At 37.3% G+C, this 25999-nt stretch overlaps 1 long non-coding RNA gene across 1 annotated transcript in view; it reads right to left on the bottom strand.

The window, feature by feature from the left end:
- The window catches only part of LOC130159161 (uncharacterized), a 229241-nt gene that overhangs the window by 101447 nt on the left and 101795 nt on the right, over positions 1-25999 (bottom strand). Inside the window, exons 3-4 of the long non-coding RNA XR_008825636.1 lie at positions 16978-17254; positions 10069-10183 (exon numbers count right to left, since the gene is read on the bottom strand). This is a non-coding gene — a long non-coding RNA (uncharacterized LOC130159161). The remainder of the gene's footprint in view (positions 1-10068; positions 10184-16977; positions 17255-25999) is intronic.

Raw genomic sequence — 25999 nt, forward strand, 5'->3', positions numbered from 1 at the left:
TATTTAGTGTAAGAATTTACTCAGTAAATATTCAATGTAGATAGTTAAGGAGAATGAGCTGTTATTTTTTGACAACATGGTATATATAATGTTATATACTTCTTGGGCAGTAGGAGGTTCTGTCTTGTGCCTCCAGGTATTAATATATGATCACTGAAGGAGAGAAACCTGGAGGTTTTGTGCTTTTCTGCAATTTTGCAGATTTTATTTGATTTTATATTAATATATCAAATATTAAAATATTTGATTTTAATTTGAGTCAGGGGTGTTTATTAGTAGACAGACATTCTTTTACCGTTATATTGGGTCCAGCTGAGCACCAGGCCAGCCCTGATAGCGCTGTGCTTGTATTGGTAGCTGGAAAGGTGGTGATAACACACCAGTATTTTGGCTCCTGCTGAGCAGCGCTCGCACAGCATCAAGGCTGTCTCTCCAGCCTTCCCCCACCTCACCAGTAGGCTGGGAGTGGGCAAAGGCTTGGGAGGGGACATAGCCAGGACAACTGACCTGAATTGACCAATGGAATATTCCATACTATATGACATCTGCTCAGATACAAAAAATAAGAGAAAGAAGGAGGAATAGGGGGCATTCATTATTTATGCTGATTGCCTTCTGGAGGAACCACTACGCATACTGAAACCCTGCTTCCTAGGAAGTGGCTGAACATCACCCGCAGATGGGAAGTAGAGAATAACATCTGTTTTCCTTTGCTTCTGCACACGTGACTTTTGCTATTGCTTCATTAAACTGCCTTTATCTTGACCCACAAGGGCTTGGGTTTTTTCCACCTTATTTTCTCCTCCTCCCCATTCTGCTGAGGAGGGGAGTGATAGAGCAGCTTGGTGGGCACCTGGCGTCCAGCCAAGGTCAACCCACCACAACCATATTTAAATTCAAGCATATAGTCAGTAGAGCCAGGGAACAAACTCTGAAGCGTTACATGACAGAACTGAATTTCACCAAAGATGTCGATTAAGCAGAACTTTGAACGAGAAAGCAAGTATCTTAAATATTAAAGAAGGACAAGGGTTCTTGATTAACCAGAACACAGACACTGAAGTCACACACATCAAGACCTAAGAATTCTTTGCTTTGCGTTAACTTTACAGCTGACCTGTCTCTGAGACAGGTATCAACACCTGGGATTCTTAGGTTTTGCATAATCGGGATGAAAAGACAGAGAGAACCCTTATCATCATGCTATCACAGTCATATTTTCTCTCAAGTTTTAAATGTGTCTCATATTTGTAAGGATTGTTCTTGTTAATGTTATTTGCTTTCTCTTCTACAATTTAGATTTTGTCTGGGATTAGAAGAAGAATGGGACAGTGCTAAGGTATTAAAGCAGGGGCTTTCCTCATAAGTCTGCTACACTTTCTAACCAAAAGAAGGAAGAGTTAGGCATGTAAGGAAGTGATTTTCTCTCTTGCAAAAACTAGGTCCCAAGAGCTTTGGATGGTTCTGAATTCACTTGGATGAAAATTCCATATTTTGGTACTTATCTAAATTACAAGTTATGTGGCTACAATCCACTGCTACTACAAACAAAACTGCAGATACGTACCAGATCGGGCAAACACCATCACTCTGGAAAATAATTCCGTTCTAATCAATTTTAAAGTATCCTTTGTTGCTAAACACTCTTGAAAAATTTCTGGCCCAAGCAACAGATCACAGCACACATTACAAATATAAAAGACAACCACCAAAGAGAATCCTACCAGCAGTCCGCTGTTTATTAAAATTCTGACATTCTGAGATATCTTCTTGCCAAGGGCCCTTTTACAATGACATCTGTACACTTGTCATTACATCGCAGTTCACATTACTTACATAAACATGCCACAGGGAAACCATGACCGATATAATTTTTATAAGATTGAAAGGTAGCCATTGTGATCATTAAAACAAACCTGAGAGAGCCTTCCTGATGATGGAACAGATTCAGTTACTTCTTCCTTCTTTGTGGGTCATTAGTTAAAAAGGGGAAGGTGGGGGAGGAGGGAGAGAAGGCCATATACTGCAGGTGTTTTATCCTTTGTAAGGAGACTGCACTGAGACAAATGATTCTAGCTGGCATTTTGTACACACCGGAGATTGCTTATCGATCCAGATCAGAATATTCAGGCTGGCCCCGGGGAAAAGGCAGAGTATTTTCTGAGGGAGTTAATAACCTGGCAGCTGAGCTGTCTTGTCCAATTCACTGAACCTAGGGCTCTAATCAGGCCAGAGTTTTTATTTTGAGAAATCTTGCCATATGTGTCTGCTAGCTGCCTTCCACTCTATTGGACCAGTGACAGTGATTGAAATGACAGCCTATAGATAGAGCCTAATCAAATTGTTTATTATCAGCCTAAATCAATATGTATAGATTGTTGAAACATCACTGTCATGCCATGGAAAAGTCATACTAATGCTACATGCTGCAGGTGTAATTCTAAAATGTATTTTTCCATCCTAAATTACATCTGAATCTAACGGAGTGAAAGAAACTATAATGGTGTATGAGACAGTGAAAAATATACATGTTTACACATTTCAATAAAATAACATTAAGGATTAATGTTAAAACGTCATGTTGTGCACTGCTTAAATACGTTATCATGTTCCCTGTACAGAAGACAGGCGACAGAGCTATGGGAAAGGAAAAGGGATTGAAAAGAGAAGTGTTTTGCCTTTTATATAGAAAGGGAAAAACCTCACAGGGATCTGTGTAAGCATGTACTGCAGCACAAATCTAATTCCAACACACTTAAGAAGCAAATTTTGAGTCATCTAGAGTACAGAGATGAAACATATGGCAATGTGAATTCCTTTGGTACTACACAAGGCTTCCAAAGAGCTTGGACCATGAAGTCTAATGATTTGATAGGGAGGGTAGCAGGGCAAACAACGGGCAGTCTGAATTTAGAAAAGAGAAACTAATTGCAGGCATCTAAAATCTAACCCAAGAGTTGGTTTCACAAAAAGAGCTGTATCTTCTGAAGCCTCTTGGATACTTTTTTTGCACAGAAAAGATATAAATGCATTACATGGAGAAAAGTAAAAAATATTTAATAATATGCAGTGAATCATATTCTACAGGCTTCATTAACATCTCAAGCAGAATCATTCAAACACTAAAAAATGAGATGAAGAAGGGGTGTTCCCTGAGAACATGGCACTGGTTGGAAGTCTCTCAGATATGGGAGAGGACCAGTAATCGTTTTGGCCCTGTGAAGCTCACCTGAGCAGTACACATGTGACATTCTTCTCTAGTGCAATTGACAAGCAATGGATAATCACTGGAGTCCTTGTGGGCCAACAAGAGCTAACTATGTAGTTAATAACTTTTGAAGTAGGTCTACTGGCAGAATTTTGCACTACCTAGTATGTCCTGCGGAGTAATGTATTGCCTTGTTCTTCAAAAAAGAGTTTTTGAAACTATTTTCAAGTACTCTGACAAGGTAAAGCGGCTGTAACCTTAGAGTAAATTACACTTTTTGCCCTGAAGAATGGTGTAAAGTAACCTTCAGGTTAATTAATATTTGCAGTGTAATACACTCCTGCTTGAATATCATTTACATCATGTAATTATTGAGTCAAATTTATAACAACTTTCAGCATTCGGCATATGTGTTAATAAAAATAATATTGCCTTTTAGGTTGTACTGATTCTAAGTGGTATGTTTTTCCTTGGATAAAACATACTTTTCTTACTGCATGCATTCAAAGCTCTCCAAACAGCAATTATCTTTGGCTGACTGATTCTAGGAGTTTTCCTATTACATTCAAAATAAGAATTTCTTCATTGCCGTTTCAAGAAAGAAAGGTACTTATTCAGCATAAAACTTTAGCATATAAGTCTAAGTATATGCGTAAGTCCCTCCCGATTCAGGAAAGCAGTTAGGCAGATGCATTTCCTTAAGTTCTAAGTGACTTCAATGGGACTTTCTCTTAAGTTTTCAACATACTTGCAGCATATGCATGGCCAAGCATCCCATATGAATACAGGTGGCTGAGTTTGGCCCACAGCTGGCACAAACACAGTTTAACATCACTTTTAAAGTGTTTTTGACTAAAATCCAGAAAAGCACTTAAGTCTACACACAGTGCTGATTTAACTGTCTCAGTTTATAGTTACACTGGTGCAATTTCCTAGCATGGATACAGTTCTGGTAGTATTTATCTTGGCATAACTTAGCAAGACACTTTTACAGAAATGAACGCCACTGAAAGTCACGGAAGGATAGGGTAAACCTGCAACAGGTAACACCAAAATTGAATAAACTGAAAATGCAACAGCTGGGGGGGCATAAGAAAAGAAAATATCTAATGAATGAAAATATTTTGTCAGCTTTCTTCAAATGCACAAGGAAGCATTCTAGAATTTTAAAGTCACTTATTCTCTCCCTCAAGGGTTTGCCCTGTTCTCTAAAGGTGGAACACCTGCCAGTGGATGTATCTCATTTACACAGTAAGAACAGTATCACTAGGTCCTCTGTCCTCTTTGACACAGAAGTTAGAAATTCTGCAGTGAATGAAGCCACAAAAATCTTATGATTTTCAGCACATTGTGTTCATCTATTGTAATTGAACACTATTTTAGAAAAACACATTTTCCTCCTTCAGCAAAAACATTTTTATAGTGCTGGAAGAACATTATTCCTTTTTTTCTCCTCCCATATCAGCAATGGCAGGCAGAATCCTGCCAAACACAGTTTTCCCAAGAAGTGACTCGCTACTCGTATACCCTTTTCTGGGGCTGTGGCTTGTGACTACAGTCAGCTACTGAGCAGCAGCACTGAGCCATTAGGACTCCAAAAGAAATGATACATGATTTAACTAGAAAGGATACTAAACCACCTGCAAAAGCAGAACTTCAGGATTTGTTTTTTTTCAACTGGGAATTTCCTGTGAAACATATATTCTTGACTGGTACTCATTTCAAGTTAAAGACGATTTTGGACTTAATTTATGTATGCAGTTTTGTGCATGAGACATACCCCTGTACCTAAGATCATGGAAACAGATTCACTGTTGATCATGAGATACACCACCACTTAACCACAGAACTTCTGGTCTACTCCAATAATATCTAACAAGAATATTTGACCCATATTTCTCAAATACTGGTACGGAGAGATTTTCATTATTCTATGCAACTGTTAATGGTCTTCGCATTTGCAGCTTGAAGTAATTTTTTACCTACTTACAATATTTGAAACTCTTTGTCAATCCTTTAAAACTTTCAACAGACTGATGGTGGCATTTCTCAGCACACTCTTGCCAATGTGTCTATTCACATATGAATTTGTTTCAGATATAGCATCTCCTTCCAGAAAGCATAGATGAAATGCCGAGATTATACTTTGTATACTGTAAAACCCATTGAGTGAGATATGCTCTACTTGGGTTGAAACACAGAAACTTATTTTAGGTTCTGTATGGCATGCAGTGAAGTCCCTGCTACAGTCTCCTGACTGCTCAGAATACATTATTTTTGGTATCAATTTTTTGCTTTTTGTTAAATCGTAATGCACCAAATGACTCAAGAGAACAGACCACACTATTTTTATTTCCTTTTCAAAGGATCTTCAAGGGAAGAGTTTGACCACAAAGAAGGGTAATAAAAACGAAGAAAAATTAATGACCTTATTATGTATTATTGACAATACACAATAGTGGTCAACAGTGTCATTGTTATCCAACTTTCCAGTACTTGTGTCTCAGCTATGGATAAGGCGAAATATACCCAATAGCCTAGTACTACCTTGGGGAAGGACAGTGTCTAGGACTCTCCCATAAAACTAGTAAAATTCCTATTTATACCACATTTAGTGCTTCAGTTACTCCATTTGTCTACATCCATTCATTTTCTTTTTGGTTATTTCTGTTACAGGCTGACCTGCTTTGTTTTTGTGTTAAATTGGATGTAAAACTAAGCACTACTGATACAAGTTCTACAGGTTTATTTGTTGCTTTTTTCCACCTTGCTTTGTATAAGCAGCAGGTATATTAAGAGAAGCACAGCATACTAAATTCTCTTCCCATTCAAAAAACATAATGTTTCCAAATTAATTTTTTCCAGACACAAAAAATGACAGTACTAGAGTCACCAGTGCAAACCTTATCCTGTCCCCTTCCTCATAATCATTCCAGCTGTCAGGCTGTTGCCATCTTTCATTAAATGCATGTATCTATCAGCATATTGACATACTAAACGACTGAACATTAACCCCTAAATATTTGTTTTCTAGCTGTACTTGAATATAGAAAATAAAAATATTCTATTTAGTATTTTCAGCAATCTCTACTATGTCTTCAGCAATTGCTATAATTTTCCATACAAAATAATACTGCCAAAAGTAACAATAGACAAAGTTTAGCCTCTAGCAATCCACTATCAGTTTTCATTGATACCATAAAGAATTTAACAACTTCCCTTTTTGTCATATGAACCATACAGCCAGTGATTCTAAGATTAAGTTGATTTCTCCACTACCATCAAACGAAGCCCTGCATTGAACTATTTCTGGGGTTTTTTTTTCAGTTGCATTGTGCTGTTGATAACTAAATCTAGTAACATCACAACAAAGCCTTACTTGTGCTCAGGCTCAGAAATTGCAACCTAAATGTAAGAACTAAAAAATAAGTATTCCAATAAGAGGGAGAATACAGTATAATACAGCCCCATGCCCCACAAAATCTCTGCACATAGTAATGTTTCACTTCAGATGCACAAATAATTGATGTACTGAACAAATTAGGCCAGCAAATAGGTTTGCCTTCCAAATTGTGCTTCAAACCTTATTACATTTAGTAGTTCCATACCCAAATGCCAAGTCTCTCAACAAAAATTCTGGCCAGATTTACGTACTTAAAAAAACCAAACAAAATAGTACTGAAACAGAGAAACATGGAAAAGTGTAATATTAGAAAGTTCTAAATTCAAATTACACTTCCGCAGCATAAATGGAGATTAATCAAGAACAGTGATGGTGAACTTCTAGAAGAAAAAGTTTAAGAAGTGATATCCATTCCAACAGTGCTGTGTCATGCTGCTAGGCTTAATTGCATCACCTTTTCTTATCAACTGGTAAAGCATTTGCTGTGCTATTTGCAGATAGTGCTGGCAACCACTCTTCTGCATATCCTGCATTCTCACTCTCTGTTGGAGTTACATATAGAGAGATGATATGTGATACCCTGGACAGTCCAGATACACTTCTGGACAGCCAGTCCTATTTTGCTTTAATACAAGATATAGTAGTAGTGACCATGCTGATCTAACATGATAAGATAGATCTGTAGAAGTGTAAATCAGTCCTAAATTAGTATGAATCTCTTTTTATTTTGCACCAGAAGAAGGTGGGTAGAACTTAACAATAAAAAGAAAAACTTTTGAAATACTTTATAAAGCTTACCTTGATAAACACTAAGGAGAAACCCAGGGATTTTGTCTGCAGAGAGAAAATTGTCTAAATTGTCTGGAAAAACTCATTGACCCAGTCAGATTGTGTAAAGCCTGCGATCAAATACAGCCCCAGGCTCTCCTGCCTTATGCACTTGTGCATCTTGCTCAGAAAACATAGCTCAATGAAAGAAAAACCTACTATTTTACTCTGATAAACGCTACAATAGAATAGTGTTTGCACAGGCATGTGTGAGTTGCTCTTCTTTTGGGGGCTTGGAAACATCACATTCAAGGTTTGTTAGGTGTAAATTTATAGACACCACATGCAAAGAATTTTAAGGTTTCATGATTCAATTATTTTAAGTAGAACAATGAGTACATCAATGCTACAACAATACAAATTAATCAAACAAGAAAAAGTAAAGTAATTAAAGCTGAATAGTGAGACTGATGAATTCACAGGTAGGGAAAACTTCTGCAATGCATATTCAGGGCCTGAGTAATTGGGTGTAGCTGTAGAAAGATTGTTAAACTGCCCTTTATTGTATACCTATGAAATCTACTTCACTGAGAAATCAAGTACATTGTTTTTGTGGCTCACTTTGGACAACTACAAAAAATTAGGGAGGAAAGACAGTCCTGTGGTTTAGAGCATGGAACAGGAAATTGGAAGCCTTTTGAATCTTACGACTTCCTATGTAGCTTTAGGCAAATGACTTAATTTCCCATCTGTAAAATGGTTTGACAATCCTCCTGTGTGCTTATGTGGGCTAGAAGGACATATATGTTAAGAACACTCAGATAGAGGGCATAGAAATGAGTAATAGCATCTTTCCAAGTGTACAAATACAGATCTCATTATATCACAAGTGTTCTACATAATCAAAACTAGCATATAACTCCACCACATCTCTATTATCACAAATGTGTTTACAAAAATTCTACATAAGCTTCCTTGCCATTTTTATTAGGCGAAAACTTGTATATCTAGTCACTGTAAATTCTCAGATGGTCTCAACAACTGAAAGAGGGTAGATTTAGATTAGATATAAGGAAGAAATTCTTTACGATGAGGGTGGTGATGCACTGGAACAGGTTGCCCAGAGAAGTTGTGGGTGCCCCATCCCTGGAAGTGTTCAAGGCCAGGCTGGATGGGGCTTTGAGCAACCTGGTCTAATGGCAGGGGGGGTGGAACTAGTTGATCTTTAAGGTCCCTCCCAACCCAACTCGTTCTATGATCTAACCTGTACAAAATATTGTATATTATGTATGTATACAAAATATGAACTAAACCTGTACTCAGATCTGCAACAATGCTGGTTCTATGTGAGAGCATCTGAATTTCTGCAGTAACTCTGAATATGAGAAAAAGGTTAAGTTTAATGTTGTGAAGTTAGTACCTCCTCCAGACAGTGTTTCAGATCATGTATTACAGGTGTCCATTCTGAATTGCTTCTTCAATCCTCTTATTTGCTCCTGTTCTGTGTTGACTATACCAAAGCCACGATCACTAAGCATAAATTTTTTAATACTCCCAGGTCACTTCCAAAAGTTGGCATCTAGATTCATACTAGCATAATTTCCAAGATGGAGAGATGGAACTACCAAAATTAATCTGATTAAATGTTAAATCATGATAGCTTCTTTTCTTTTAAATCCAGATTCTGGTTTAGGCTTGCAAGCACATAATTTCTGGATTAGCCCAAATAATTCCAAATAAACAATGTAGTAATCAGGGTATTACTCCCATGAGTAAAACTTAATAAGCCCATAGCAATTCTCAGATCAGCGTTATATAACAACTGTCCGGCAGAATCTAAAGTAAATATTTTCAATAAAAGTCAGTTTCAGCTTTATCCTAAGGTTTCAGCGTTTATCCTAAGGTACCACTGCAATTAGGAATGATCTTCATTTACTGCACTCTGACCAAATATGAGTCTAGGTCAATCCTCCCTTGAAACAAACATGCTACATGATACAGAGCAAATGAATAGCACTGGTGGATCATTGTGATAACACAGAAGTGAGAGAATATGGCAAATATTTTATATAGCTTCATTTTGCAAATCCCTTCAGATTTTTACATTTTCTTATCTTAAGGTGATAAGGACAAATCTAGAGACTGATATATATATATATAGTAGCCAAACCACATTCAGTAATTTTTTGTTGTAATTCTTTGGCATAGTCACAGGCGATGAAAACGTCAACAATATGATATTAGTTCTAACATTGAGCATATAAGGAAGTCTGCATAATAATCTTATCCTGTGAATCCAAACAACATAAAAACCAAGAAAAAGCCACCTTGTGATCTTGTGTGCCTTGACAATAGTGTAATAAATTATTTGTCTTGCATAACAACAGAATGGAGGAAAAGAGTACAGAACATCGACTTGAATCAAAACACTATGAGGCAACCTATTTAAAGTGGTCAAATTCTTTATGTCTCTGAAAATATTTAGTGCTCCTTCTCCTTCAGGCTTTGTTTCTCTGCAATGACTGTAATTGTTATCAGAGACGCAGTCATCGCTGCCTTCACCCTGACTTGATGTTTGACTTGAAGTTTTAAAAATTTTGCTCAATAAAGCAGTGATCAAAGCTGCTTACTCTATCTAACCCATTAATTCTATCAGGGGTTTATAATGAAAATTATATAAGGTCCTTACCTGAATGCATGTGGATTTGACTGGAACTTTCTTTCAGACCCTCTAAGGTGTCACCGTGTGGATGGAAGATCAGTTTAACATTTATCTTCTTGTTTCTCTGACACTGCCAGTGAGCCTGTGAAATGGTGAGCATGCCACATAATTAGAAAATTATCCACTGCCAACTTTCTATTACCCTAGCCCTCTTCTAAAAGGTGCAAAACAGAGGCCATACTGCTTCATACAGCTAACACAAGAAGATCTCAAGAGTTTTCAGCAGTTTTCAACTTAAATAACAAACACTAGATAGTTTATAATATGGTAGCTAAAGTCAAGCTCTTTAAGGAACACATAACCTTTAAGTACTTGGTATACAGCTCTAACAGTGAAAAATTACAGTAGAACAGTTGTTTCTTAGGCTGAAGACTTTTCTCTTTGGGCTGAAGACCAGTGAGGTTCCAATCCCATAAACTAGAGCTTCCCTCTTCATAGAAAGTTGTATTTCTGTAACAAGCATATCAAGAGGACATTTTCCCCTCCAGGCTCTCATTGTTAGAATACACTTTATAGTAGATGATTGCCACAGAAAAGGCTTTTTACAAGGTAAAAGATCTGAAAGATAATATCAGTAGACATGATAGTTAGTGACTGATAGGAATCCAGAAGAAAGTCCATGGGATATTTATTTAGAAAAAAGGTAGCAATATTTTGTAAAGGAATTCTTCAATGTGAAAAGAGGGATAAGAGGATTCTCCTTATGAAAACTAGGGAGTGGAAAACTCTTGAAGGGCTCCTAGTTCAAAGGATTTTTTCTTCTTGAAATATTCAGGTTATTAACTTTAAGCTTTGCTTCTGTACCTTTAAGGAGTTTCAGTGGTACACAGGCACTAGTTCAACACACTATGAGAAAGTTACTGTGATGACTTTGTCTTTCAGTTAGCTCAGTCACTGGGGCCCATACACAGTGCTGCTCCCAAGGGTGCAGGGCAGTACTGTGAGGACCACTGGAGACAGGACTGAAAGGTGCATCCTTTTCCAGTCCCTGGCCATAGCTCTGTCATAGCTGGTAAGGCAGCGCTGGGACTGCTGCCAGATTTTCAGAAAACGGTGTCAAGAAATGAAGGTATTGTTTCCATCTCAAACACAATTCAAGAATTAGACAATTAAATTCATGCTGCTGTCAATAAAATTTTGGCCACAGATCAGGAAAATGTCTGGTGAGAACATTGTGAAAGGAACTAAAAATATATGTCCCCAGGTGAGAAGAAAAAATCCTAATCTTAGCCAAGGATTATGTATAGAAAACACATCACAGACTTGTGCCTCAGCTAATATTATATGAACGGCGACAGACTATCTTGTAGTACATTCATGCATGTGTTTTCCAGTTGCATCAGTAAGGAAGTATGCACTGTACCGACAAACAGGTGATTGCGTACTTGTATCAGAGACTCCAGGCAATTTGTCAAGCACATTTCTAACAAGGTGTCAATAGCTATGGATTCAAAATGTTGAATTACTTCATAATAATTATTTGCTGTAGGATTCACTTTACCATCCTCAGTTTATTTACAGTTATGTAAGGTTTACCTTGACCAGGTAAATTAAAAACAGCTATCTGCTTTCTACTAGAAATGTTAACAAGTCTCAGTATGTACCAAAATCATATCAGTTTTCTAATAATGTTCAGCCCCATGCAGTTAACACATTCTCTAATACAGCGCTTTCCCTTAACACACCAGGCTATAGTGGCTCAGCTGTAGAGCCTGAATTTGGACTGAGAAATCTTGCTTTCCAACCTGTATCATCTTCAGTGTTGATGCCAAGCTGCATAGCTTGGCAGGTCACATCCTATATTTATGACAAACATGGGAACTGCTCTGTCTCCTGTCCCTGACACTACATAGTGCTCATGTTCCCTGCTTCCAGTCTGGAAGCCACTGGATGATATAGCACAAGGTATCTCACTGATGCTTGGGTACTGACAGTGAAGTTCTGTTATCTTCTTGTACTTCTCTCCTGAGCTGTTGTCTGATGTTGCTACTTAAAATACGTCTGGTATTATTTTCAGTGGCCCTGGTGCACTTTTTACTGGAAGTCAGATTTTGAAAACCCCAGAACTTTCTGAACCTTTATCTTTTTTGATGATTACTAACTAAAGAGGGAGGACTATTATGGAGTTTACGTCTCATGTCACAGTGAGAAAATTAACTTCGCTCTGGTGTTAGAAATGCATAACTACTAGGGGGGAGAACAACATCAAAAGTCACCGTGAACTGTATGATTCTGAAAGGGAGATTAGAAAAAAAGGACTCACAATAGAAAAAATTGAAAAGAAAATAAAGAAACCCTTCCATCTAGCATTAACGTATTAAAGGAAACAATAATGCACATTCTTAACCATACTCGGATACAGATTTACTTTGCAGTTTTCCATATAACTATACGCACATTCACACCATGTTTCTTTAAAATAAGTGAAAAGTAAAGAATGCAGCTGACAAAGGAAGGTTATTTATGTTCAAACTGTACTGGAGAAATTAGTCAAGGGCAATTCCTTCATGTGAAAATATGATTTCTAACACTGTCAAGGTCGATAAGACCTTAGGGAGTAAATGCTAACCATACAAATCAAAGATGCCTAGAGGCGGTTTTGAAGATGAGTGGCAAGGCTTTAATAGTTTTTAAAAGCCTGTTAATAATCCAAATGAACAAGTAATGATAGAAGAAGAGAAAAAAACCTGTTTATGAAAGGAACAAACCACTGTTAGATGTCTTTCCCTCCATGGATTTGATTGCTTAAGCCCAAAATCATACACTCCTCTCCCACATTTCTTTTTTGTCCCACAATTCCTGTCATTATAGCCACTTAAACCAGAGAAAGCAGTGGCACTTAATCAGGCTGCGTAAGGAGAGCTCAGCTGGTTCACAAGGTTTTCACTTGACTGCCTGAGCCTACCCTGCTATTTGTCCTGTGATAAAGTCCCGACCTACACTTACAGTAGGAGCATATTCACAGAAGCAAGTACCTGATTCTTTCTCCAGTCCTAAAAATTGATAGAGACACCACTAGTCTGAATGACTCCAGGCTGCCAAATTAGTTTGGTCGTAAAAATATTTTACTAGGAAGACAACTTTAGTGACCAAAGTACTTTTACAGGAACATTTCACCTTTCTCAAGGTGACTAAACTGAAATTATCTGAAAATAGCATAAATTACTAACAAGATGAGTTTGTTTCAGAGTCAGACCCTCCAAAACCTAAACAAAGATGAATTCAGAATAGAGCTGGCAATTAGAATTTGCTGTGTATTTATTAACTTATATTAATAATTAATATTTAATATTTATAAATTATTATAAATTATTTAATAGTAGGTTTTTTAATCTTCCTGTATTGTGCTATTATTTCACATTTTAGAAAATAAAATCCATGATAACACCCTAATTTTACTGTTGAGGAGATTCAAAACATTATTTTTTTTTTATGTTGCTTCTGTGTAGCTAAACTGTGAAGATGCCATAATCCCTTTCATCACAAACTCTCACTTCATGTTCCTATGAAAAATTCACATGGCTCTTCCAATCTACTTCTCTTTTTTGGTCATTGCTTTTTAATAGCTCTGCTATTTTGGTGTCAGGAAAAAAAAAAAAAAAAGGTTGACTAGATATGCAGATACTCCTGGTTTAGGGGTAAGATAATTAATCCAGCATATTTAAAACCTCAGCATGAGCAAGCAGCAAGAGTCAGAATAACAAGAAAATGAGGATGCTGTGGAGAGCAAATGAAAGTAGATACTTATGGACCAGTTGAATAGAGGGAGAAGACTGTAACCCAAAGTCATGCAGCCAACTTAAATGTGTTGGAAAAGGGTGCAGGACGAAAAGAAGGAAGGCAAAGAGAGGAGTCATCAGCCAAACATGCAAAACTATTGCATTTTACTTAACACAGATATGTCTTCAGGCAGAAACTGGGTAGAAATTGAGCAGATGACTGTGTGTACATCTGAGAGGCAGGACGGCAAGTCTCATTGTTAATCTTGATATCAGAGACTGGTGTTACTGCATGAATTCTTCCTATCTTTTTGGTGTTTTAATCTTCTCCTGATCTTTCTCCATTTTCATTCACTTCCTCTCTTCCTTGGTCTCTGGGCCACTCTAGGGTCAGAAATTCAAGAATTTGATTCAAATTTCCCGAAAGGTGAAAGAATATTTGATCACACGTAAGCATAGATTTATCAGCAAAGACGGCAGTCATCAAAAACTAGGTGCCATAGCCCCCTACTTTTCTTTTCCTACATAGGCGTGCACTGATTCCACTCCTATAAGACAATGTATGGAACTTAAAGAAGAGGAGGTTTTCACAGTCTTTTCACTCTAGAGACAGTAAAGTGTTGGGTAAACTGCATGGAAACTGCAGATGGAAAATACAGTGAGACCCCATTACACTTACTACCATCAGTAGTTATCCTGGCAAATACCATGGTGAAGAACATATGGAAAGCCCAGTGTCACAGCTGACCAAGACTTCTTGGGGGTCTCGAAACTAGACCTGTACACAGCTGACTCCTCACATAAAACCTCTCTCCCTCCTTTCCTCACTGCAGAGAATGAAAAGAAGCTAAAACATGAGCCCTCTTCCTTGAGATGAGTTGGTAAAGATCAAACACTATTAGCACGAGGTTTCCAGTGAAATTTTGCCAGAGGACAAAGGGCTGTATGGGCCAAGACAAACCAGAAGCTCTACAAGAGGAGAAGGACTGTGTTTGTTGGCTGAGTTTGGGAATCGGTTGAAGCCAGACTACAAAGCCAACAGCAGCTGTTTCTAAAAGAGAAATTTTTTTTGTGAATCTCAGCACAGCATGCAAGTAATTTGTTATGGACTTGAACTGGAAAAGCTAAGTGTATAGTATTTTGGAACCAAAATCCAGAAAATATAGTATTTCAGGTTAGGAGACTGTTTACGTTCCATTTTCTGGCTTGGTCACAGCACTCTTGTATCCTGACATATTTAACTTAAACGTGCAGGTATTGCTTCACATGCATTTCTTTGGCTTTTTTCAATGCATACAAACATGTTCACAGTATTTTAGAACTACCACCAGACTTCACTACCAGCAACATCAGTTTCTGGTTTTTTTGTTTATTAGAGTGCAATGAAGACTTCTGCCCATGGATGCACCTGGAGTTTGCTGAAATGTTTTAACTAGTATTCCCAATATAGTCTCATAAAACTGATCAGCTGCTCTAAGACAAAAATGAAACTGCCCACTGCCAGCACACACCATTTTGAAAGGTAGAAAGAGTGAAGTTGTACAGACTATAGATTATGTAAAAGTAACTCATAACCTATTAACAGGAACAATAACATTCTTACTTGAGCCCCTCTGTAGCTGTAGGGTTGACGATTGTGGTTTCCCTCAAACCCTCTCCTCTAATCTCTCATATCCACAGTTTTGTTAGGCTTTCGCATGGGGCATGCAGGGAACACATAATTCTAACCTCCACATACAGGTTAGAGGCCTATACGGGCATCTTCTCTGGGGACATATTCAATCCTGCACAAATTCCTCAGCATGGTTGCATTAACCCACCTTCCAAACAGCTGACAAAATCATCATCATCATCATCATCTTGGATGTAGCAACAGCTGAGTGTTAAATGACGTGGCCCTAAACACAGATTTGATTGCCCAAAGAGACAGGCAGAAAGACAGGTATTTTCAAAGGATATTTATCATTATGGTAGCTGATCTGAAGTGTTTCAGAGTTACTTTAGGAAAAATTTAGGACTAACACATGGAAAAAGAACCAGAAAAAAATTGTAATAGCCTGTACCTTCTTTTCTTATTTAAGACCAAAGTGTCATGAAATATTTTATATAAATAGGTAGGGGTAATAAAACCCAAGGGTCATAACCAATTAAAATGTACATTACTTTAAGAGAGAAGAGATAGATCAATTAAGGCGACATTTCAGCTCATCTATGTTAATTTACATTAGCTGAGGATCTATCCCTAAATATTAAAGCAGAAGTCTTGAGACTGTTTTTTTTCAAATTCTAGACTTTAAAGATACTTTGCAATTCAGTGGTATAGGGTAAGAGAAACTACTGCATGCTGCTTCTGGGTGATAACACAGCTGTCATCTGCAACAAAATCACTACACAATTGTTTTGATTCTAAAAAAGACAGAGTGAAGAATAACTACCTAACTATAAGCGCAAAGGCAAATTTAACTAAATAAAATAGAATTTCTTTTGGACACGATTAGTAACACATGTCCCTTGTCCTATGAAAATGTGCCAGGAAATTTTAATTAACTGCAAGTATCCAAGGTTGCCATTTAGCACATCATCTGAAAGATGAATTTATTGGGCCCACACTTAACTACCACGTAACCTGTATTACGGTTTACAAGATGGAATGATTTTGTTTTACATGATGGTTATTGGGCCTAATGCTACTCACAGGTATGCCAGTGAAAAATTTGGAACAAGTCCATTAAAGTCAATGGTTCTATAAAATCAGAGTAAAATTAGACTCAGGCCCACCATACAGTTTAATAATAATTGGTATTACAAACTAGGGCAGTTTCTGCTTTTCCAATTGATAGCAAGTGGAACCAAGCACCAGATACCACATACTTCTAAGATAAAAGATGTCTACATTAAGCCTTGGCCCTTCCACGGAGACCCAGGCTCACAGACCTTGTCTGACATAACACACAATGGGCCAAGGCTACTGCAGGCATGTATATTCCCTAGCACTTTGGGAAGACCCCCTTATGAAAATGCAGAAGAAAAGTGAGGAATTAAGAAAGGGAATTTTTATTATAATAACATTCACCTCCAAATCACTTAAGAAATGCAGATTCTTTCCATTAACATTTAAAGTTTTGAGCCACTTTCTCTTATATGGTTTTGAGCTTACCTTTCATGTGAGTTCAAGGTTTTCCACAGCTTTAGATCAGATGGGATTTTGTTTTCTGTTTCCTGACAAGGTTATCATTTTATACAAAACAGCTTTTCTCCTAGTATGGACTTCTGCTTTTTTACTGTTTCTTCAAATTCAGAAGCTCCAGAGCTTCCTGGGGACAGCAGTACAGATCCAGGCTTTATGAAGTGGGTCTGTTTCTGGGGTGCTTTCAAACGGATGTCCTAACTCGCAGTCTTTACTTCTCTGTAGTAGAACATCCTTGTAGGGTTTCCTGAAATGGAGAATCACAACTTACACCTCAAGGAAAAAAAGGGCAGGTGATTAGCATGTGCTGTAGTACAAAATGACAAACGTCGTCCACTGTTGACAACCAGTTTTCATGATCTCCGAATTCCAAATAACGAACACACAGTAAGTAGTACTCAGGTGCTCTGTCTGGTCAGAACTTTCTTTTTATGTCAATCAAAATTATCTTTTTCTGTAATTTATTTAATACTCAAGTCAGAAGCCTAAATATGTAAGAGGACTGTAAAGATAATACCAAGTGAAGTTTAAATTCAGGATCTGGTGAAGGTATGCTCTAACAGTGTAAGCTAGCAGGTGGGGGTTTGTGGTTGTTGTTTTCAGCTGTTGTTCTGAAAATAGTGATTTTAATACATACTCAATTTAGAAGCTTTTGCACAGAACTAGATATTGTTACATATGTATATATGCAACTAGATATATATTCATATAGATATGAACAACTGTGTTATTCATAATCTGTCCTGTGCATATTGAGCCAAGCATAGGTCACTGCACAAACCACTGTACTTAAGTGCAGCTGTGGGCTAGAGACGGTGAGAGTAGGATGGAAGTAGAAAGGAAATAAGATGCTGCATCAAGATAGAAACACAGGCATTTGCTCCCCTGCTTAAAACATTAGCTGAATTATTATTACACTGTTGGGAAATTCACATTCTGAAGCGAACAAACACAAGCCAGTGACTCTTCTCCTCTACCTTCTATTGTTGGTCTTGCATTACCAAATACTGCTCACTGTTTGAGCTTTTAGATTGTAAACTGTTGCTAACCAACAGCTTTACAAGGATCACATGTATATTAAAAAGTGTTTCCTTCCCAAGCCCACTGACCACCAGCTTACTTGAAAAAGTATGTTTCTATCTATTACAGCACGCGTACAGGTTGATAGCTTTCAAATGATCCCATTTATATTAGAACATAGTAATGTGATATTCTATTATTTCATTGAAAATAAAATGTATTGAGACATTTCACATTGTTTTTCATTTTCCTTCTGTTTCAATATTCTTTTAACTTTGATTTGTGCCATGTAACAACTAAAAGTTATCTAAAATAATTGTGGTGTATTACTTCCATTACGTTAAAGATGATCTGTGTTTATAAAACTAGATTGCTTTATGAATAAAATACATTGAGAAAATATAGCTGTCTCAACAGCAATTTTGTCAGTTAAAAATACAGTGATATAGCTTGAATTTCTACACTTCAGTACATCTCATGAGGGAGTGAAATGCTTATTAGATGGTAGCATGCATTATTCTCCAAATCTTTTAAGTATTTGATTATTGCCTGGCTAATAATAGGTGCTTCTTCAGCCAAAGAACAGACTAGAGAAGATAGTGTAAATTGTAGCATGCAATTGTTCAATAACTGCCATTGAAAATGTTTAGCTACTACTGTATGACAATCTTCCTCTGATGTCTGTAGCCACTGTTTCATGTAACAGCAATTAAAGCTGTGGGAATCAGGAAAAAAAACATCCAGAGAACAATCCCATCCCATTAATTTTTAAGTGCATAGAATACTCCAGAGGACATGCAAGCCCACCTGGGGCCAGTGAAAAGAAATCATACCAGTCACTGATTTACTGGGGGCAGGAGATGGGTGGTGAAAAGGCTGTGAACCTCCCAGGTCCATAGCACTGCCTAACACAGCTCATTCCCTGTCCTTCCTTCTGCTGCTTCACCTGGGCCACCACAGTAACCACAGAGAGACAAGTTTTGTCTGCATCCTACATTGAACACACACAGAACTGCATCTGCATTGAATCCAGAAGGGACCAAGGAGGCTGCTAACCAAAAATTCTGAGGCTGTGTTATCGAGAAGGATCTTGAGAGCATGGTATGCTGAAACAGAGCAGTGAGGGGTTTCTGAGCCAACCACAAGCGGACCAGCACGTTGCAGACACAAGTAGACTGGAAAACTGAAAGCTGCCTGGAAAACAGCAAGATATGAAGGAACTGAAGCAAACGTTACTCTTGCAGTCTGATGATTTTATCTTTCAGCATATTCGGAGATAACCTTCAAGGGAAAGATAAACGGACAGCCTCACTTTTGAACTGAAAAATATGTGACTCATCTCTTAGCCTCCAAAGATTTTAATGAAGTGATTGGAGACGGACCTATGTAACATAAATAGGAAGCATTGCAACTACTCTTCTTCCTCTTTAGTATCAGCAAGTACCCCAGAGCTAGACTGGAAGCACCACTAGCTGGTCTCAGTGACAAAGACTATGCAGGGTATTGTGGAACATAAGAAAATGTATGCCTTGACTTTGATGAGTGCCAGCTCACCGGTCTGCCTCGCTCAAGCCATCCTGCGCCATTGCTTCCTACCCCCAATCACTGCGGGCAATTCTGCAATAAGCCGATTGTGTTACCCAACCCTTTAACACTTAAAGAAGCCTTTTTATCCAGCAACAATGTAACAGGGAAGGTGCCAACAGATCCAAATGGGCTTTCGAATGATTTATTCATCCTAGGCTTCTAAGCCCCTTTTCCTCAGTATTAATGCTAAGATTAATGTGTCCCATCAGTGCGCTGCCAACAGGAACTTTAATAAAAGCAAGAACAACTAGTTGGCTCAGCTTTCTTTCTACTTAAGGTTAGGACATCATAAAAACAGTAGTCTACAAAGGCTTTCCCTTTAATTTACTTATGACTTTACAAAAAGAAAGTAATTTCATTTAATTTAATGAAAACACACAGATTAGTGGAACATAAATACATCAGTGCCTGAAGTAATTCATTAGCCAGTTTTTTAAAAGAATAAATGTAACATAATTGCATATTTTTAGATGGTGCATATGCATCTTTAAACCTTTCCAAAACGTAGTGTAGACAGATGCATTTGAGCACAACCAAAATACAACATGTACTATACTTAGGAAGGATGCCACGTTCATAACAATGAGTTAAATCCATAGATTAAGTGAGAGATGGGATGTATCTACAAAATAACATTAAAGATTTTGTTAGATGTGAAAGAATACTTGTTTGTATAAGTACTGTAAAACCTGGGTCGCTTGCAAGTCCGTTTATCCACATCTATTGCTGTGGACAATACAAGTGTACCATGTTGACGGTCTTGGCACTGCGGACGCTTGCCCTTTTTTTCACATATGCCATTAAAGTCTTCAACTGCCAATGAATCACAACCAGCTGGGCTAGATTTTGTCCAGAATGACCTTGTGCTTAAGAACTCCTTCTCTTCGCTAGCCCTTGTACTACACAGTTTTTCCACCACAGATCCTCAAGTCTCCAATTTCAAAATTCAAACCCATCAAAGAATGTCCTGAAAAGTTTGAAGAATACACCTATTGAACCCCATTTGAAAATATAACCAAGAAAAAAACAACCCAAAAACTCTATGCCCAGAGTTGCTAAGAAAGTTTAGTGACATTCTAACAAACCGCAGTGTGACAAAATCACTTGAATGGCCTGTGAATGATACTGCAGACCGTATATTGCATATTTGAATGCATAAAGTGTATCCATTTGACATGTAACTGCAAAGCTGCCTAAGCTGTTTAAAAGTAAGCTTTCAAATTCATTCCTGATCACATTGCTGTACTACAAAATGTACCCATTTCTATCTGAGAGATGTTTTAAGTTCTTTTTCTTATGGTCACCAGTCTTCCTGCCTTCTTTTGTGGAAAAAGTATGTATGCATGCTTGCATACTTCTCTTTTATTTCTTCCCATCCCCTGTACCAATTGTTCACCTAGACCAGGCAAAGAAACTGCAGAATTGCTGGGTGGTGGTGATGGGTGAGTGGAGCAGAAACTCCATTTCCCCCTAAAAGGCAGAGGTCGCTCAACTGAAAGAACAGAGAGGCCTTTTATTCCCATAAAGAAAAGAAGAGGAAAAAGCTGCTCACAGTGAAGATGAAAAATATTGTATTTGAATCCTGGGAAGAACTTGTTCTTCCTACACTGGAGAATAGTCTATTCACAGCACAATTCAAACAGCCTTTAGCTTTTCAAATTTCTGCAATTGGCAAAAAGGATAATACACATCTTTTTATGTTTATTTTTGTTTTTAGAAATTTTTAGAAATTATTTTATTATCACAGTATTTGTGTCAGACTAAGACATTTCATGTTACTCCATTCAAATGAGGAAGTTAAAATTTCTTAATCATCTCAGGCACTTAGGTTTGAAACTTCACCTATTTGGCTGTTATTGCAACAATAATATAGTGTAGGCTTTGATTTATTGCCTCAGATTTTTAATGATTACTTGCATACTCCTACAAAAGTAGGACTTGCAACTGGCAAGAAATAAACCCTGGGAACATAACTTATATCTGAAGGTCTAAATGGCTATATAAAACTGACAAATACTTCACCAAACCATAATAACATAGTATGCAGTGAACCCCACTTTTTCATTTTTTTAAATGTTTTACAGTCCTTTTGAAAATTCTCAAATGTTTTCTAAAAATACATGAAACGTAATCCTTGAATTGCCAATGATTTTTAATTACAAATGGCAAATGCTTCCAGAGAAAGAATTTTGTACAATATTGGTTAGTGACATAAAGTGTTATACTTCTAGTGTTTTATTAGATGCATTATGTAAATCAGTCAATAATGTAGAAACTGAGAACTCTAAAAGGTAAAAATTACATTTAGCCCAGAAAAGTTTCAAGTAAAGGTGATTATATAATTTCTTTAATCAAAGGAAACATGCAGTATCAGGTGACCTATCTAATCTAATCATAGAGGTGCAGATTTTGTTATAAATATTTACGTTTAAAACCAGAGTTCTTTTGTTTATGCTCTGCTTAGTGAATACCAACAAAATGAAAATTCAGAACATTACAGTCAGGACAAAAATTTCCTGCATTCAGGTTGTCAAGAATCCATGTTAAGCTGTACCCCATGTTAAGCTTTTTACTAATTGTATTAATGAACAGTGGCAGAGATATACTATTTCTGATATCAACTTGACAATTATAATGAAATTTAATTAAGAAGTATGATTTTTTTCTGTTGTAAGAAGTTGGAAAGAAAGGTAGACCCACTGAGCCCAAGTAGAATGATCTATCCAGTTTCCGCACTGAACTTGGAAAGAACTCATCAGATAAATGGCTTGAGAAGACAACCTACCTCCAAATTTTATTTTACCAGCTGAAACTACAACCAACGATTTCTTGTAAAATTCCATGCTCATTTGTATTTGAAGTCTAGTCTTTTCTAATGGAAGGTTAATGGCCTGCCTCTACCTTCCTGTATTAAGCTGTTATCTGTTAGAAGTTATTACGCTCTGTTGGGAGGAAAAAAAAATGCCATCCACAAGTCCTATTTTATTTCCATACCATCTTCACTTCTCCATTTTACCATGACTGTTATTTTTTGCCCATTTGTATATTCTATCTCATGCTGCCTTTGAACAGCAACCGAAAACAATTTGTCCCAGTTGAATACCCTAGATTTTGAGAAAGTCTGACTACGGATCCAAAGGTTCGTAATGGTCTGAAACAAATCACCACTGTAAAACCCCTGAAGTATGCAACAATCCAGGCTGAGATTCCTTACAGTGTGAGTCTACTTGATCTTGAGAGTTCAGAGCAGAATGTGGTTGGCACCGATAGGATTATTTCATTTTTGGAGAGCAGATCATGCAGGCATCTACCCAGGGTAAGAGGGAGCCCTAAAAATATGCTTTTCTGAACTAGTTAAACCATCTCTAATTAATTGTGATGGTTTCAGCTAAAAATTTCCAGATGAGCTGTTCAAGCTGGACTCAACACTGAACAATCATTGTGTTACTGAAATACTCAAGTGTATTCCAAGTCCTAACTTTTTGATTCAATGAAAATACCAAAGAATGAGCAGCATATGTTATCTCAATCCAGGAGATTTATAAAACTCAGATATCTTGTGATTATGTTGCTACTTTAGCAGGATAAAAATCCCTTTTCACCCCCTTCACTTTTGTTAAATTCCCCCCTAGCTGTGTCTTAAAAATGTCAAACATACTTTACTGTTTCCAAATAAACACATCATTTTTGGCAGAATTAGTAGACAAGAAAGGTAGGGGCACTGTTGTTATAGGAGTTCATATAAAAAGCAAATTTTAATGTTTCAAAATTTAAGGCTTTCCGAAAGTTTTAAAATACATCCTCCCTGACTCCATCTGTATTATTGTCAAAAGCATTATGAAGTGTCCCTTTGGAAAAGTAAATCTGATTAATTAGCATCAGTCTCCATTGTAGAATTCAACAGCTATATAAACAGCCATAGACTTTTCTTAACAAGTATTCTATTATTGTTTTCAACGTTGTTAAAATCTAAAATGATTTAATTGTCCAACCACTGAGTTCTGTGCATTGTTTGCAAAGTTTGTGAAGTGAAAAGAATTTTTCTTACAGTGTTCTAGAACGATCCTGAAACATGCTCTTTCTTCATAATTGCTCTAACACAGTATATAGAAGCAGGATCGCTTTTAAGTAGCAATTCTGCATACAAAGGGAAAGAAAGCAGAAAAACTGGAGACAACTGAGAATGTGAAAGTACCAGAAAACAGTTTCCACTGCAGTACTCTGTTTCAATAGAAAGCTTGTGTCATGTGTGATATTGAGATAAAAAATGCTGCTTTCATAGCTGTCTAGTAAGAATAGGGTGATTTCAGCTGCAGTTCTCCAGCAAAAACGGACCACTACACGGTAACGGTGCTTGGATATTGGCTCTGTCATGGCAGTTTAGCTTTTCTGCAAGAGGCCAAGTAGTGCATGGAGGCCACTGCCCACAGAAACTCCCACATCTCACAGGAATTACTGCTTTGAAGGCGCTCCTGTCCCATATCCTTGCTGATGTCAGTTCACAGGCAAATAAAGCAGGGCTCCAGCCCTCCAACAGCAGCAAGACAAACTCTCAGGAAAGGGATTCACATCACCAGCTCCTCCTGGTGCCAGCTGACTATGGGCCAGTGAGGAGTAGCTTGTACTGCCTGCACTGCACCAGCTTAATGCTGAAATCACAAAGGCTTCAGTTTTTAGCCCCAGCAAAGTAACCTTTCTGTAATATTCACTTCCTACAAACAATTTCAGAAGTCCCCTGGGGTACTCTGCACAAATTCAGCTAACAAATATTCCACTGAAAATTAAGGGAGCCAAAATCGGTGTTTACTTTCATATTAATATACAGAAATTCTTCGCCTGTGAATTGTAAATGTAAATATAAATCAGGGGAAAAAAATCCAAAACCTTCCAATGTTTACTTGCTTGTAACACAAAAAGCAGGATTTCAGCATTCACCAGAGCAACAGTAAATAATATGGCCATCTTTAATTTGACCTCCAGTACCTGACCAACCTTGATTTATCCACAGACAAAACCAAGCATCTCTAATTTGCTAACCAATCACTGCAATTCTTTTCTTACCAACCAATAATTCTGCCATCTCTAATTTACCAATAAATAATTCTGCAGTCTCAAATTTACTAACCGATAATGTGACCAATTTGCTGACCAATGATTGTGTCAACTGGTAATATTGCCCCTAGCAAACAGTAATTTGCCAAGCAATATTTGGACCTTTTCCCCCTCTAGCAATAAAGAACTTTAGCGGTCTTTGATTCAGTATCTACTTCATTGCTCTGAAAGTGCTTCACGTGGATAGTTTTTTACAAAGTATTTGCTTTCTCTGGGAATATTTGTTTACATTGACTGCTTAGAAATTGCACAGGTCGCTTTTACATGTCTGTGAACTGGAATATTGTTTTCTCTTTTAGCAGTATTAGCATTTGAGGGAAACCTATTTTTTCTGTTTAGCAGTGTTCCTCAGCATATTGCTAACTCCTCTGTTAGTACTGTTGTCATCATGCTGGGATTTGGCGGCAATTCCACAGCGCTTGGACTGCGTGCATTGGTAAAGCAGTGACACCGCCAGCCAGCTCTGTCACCCTGCTGACCTTACCACCCAAGTTGATCCTGTCTGGGCAGATTTGAGCAGAAAGAGTTCATATATAAAGCCATGTGATTGATTTGTTTTTTCTAATTTCTATGTCGCTTGGCTTGAGTGAAAAACAGGTCTTGAATTATTGGTTTCTTTAAACAATAATAATAGCATTTTGAAGTCATGTAGTAACTTCTGCAATCAATTTTACCTCCAAGAAATGTTACCAGTTTTGTGTAATTTTATTAGTTCATATTAAAGCCATTAGCTAACACAACATTAGCTCAGTGAGCAACCCCTCTAACGTCCATTTTATAGGGAAAGTCTACAGAGAATAAGGGCATAGCAAGAGTGACCATCAGTGCTGAAATTAGGAAAGAATTTCCAAGCTCCAAGCTGCTGGCTTCAACAGCTAGAGAAAATAAAATATCTAAAGGCTGCGGGCAAAATCACTGCAAAATTATACAACAGAATATTTACAAAGAGAAAGACTGGGAGTTTGGGTAGAACTCTATGCAAAAGACAATAACTGCACCAGCTTTTCATATATTTTTCCTTGTAAACGACTTCCTAATACATTTTACTGATTAATTTATTACACATTCCAGGAAAGTATTCAAAGAAGCATTAATTCCAAAACAGAACAAATTTTTGAGATTTCTAACTTTTATAAGAAATAAAAACCACTTGCATTCTAAATAAATCAAAAAATATGAATTGATTGTTAAAATTTCATCCCGGACGTAGCAGTCTGGAATCACATTCTAAAACTGCATTGCAGGCCCCCTTTATCTTTTTCTTTCCCATCCT

The sequence above is a fragment of the Falco biarmicus genome, chromosome 15, assembly GCF_023638135.1.
Source record: "Falco biarmicus isolate bFalBia1 chromosome 15, bFalBia1.pri, whole genome shotgun sequence".
NCBI classification, from domain to species: Eukaryota; Metazoa; Chordata; class Aves; order Falconiformes; family Falconidae; genus Falco; species Falco biarmicus.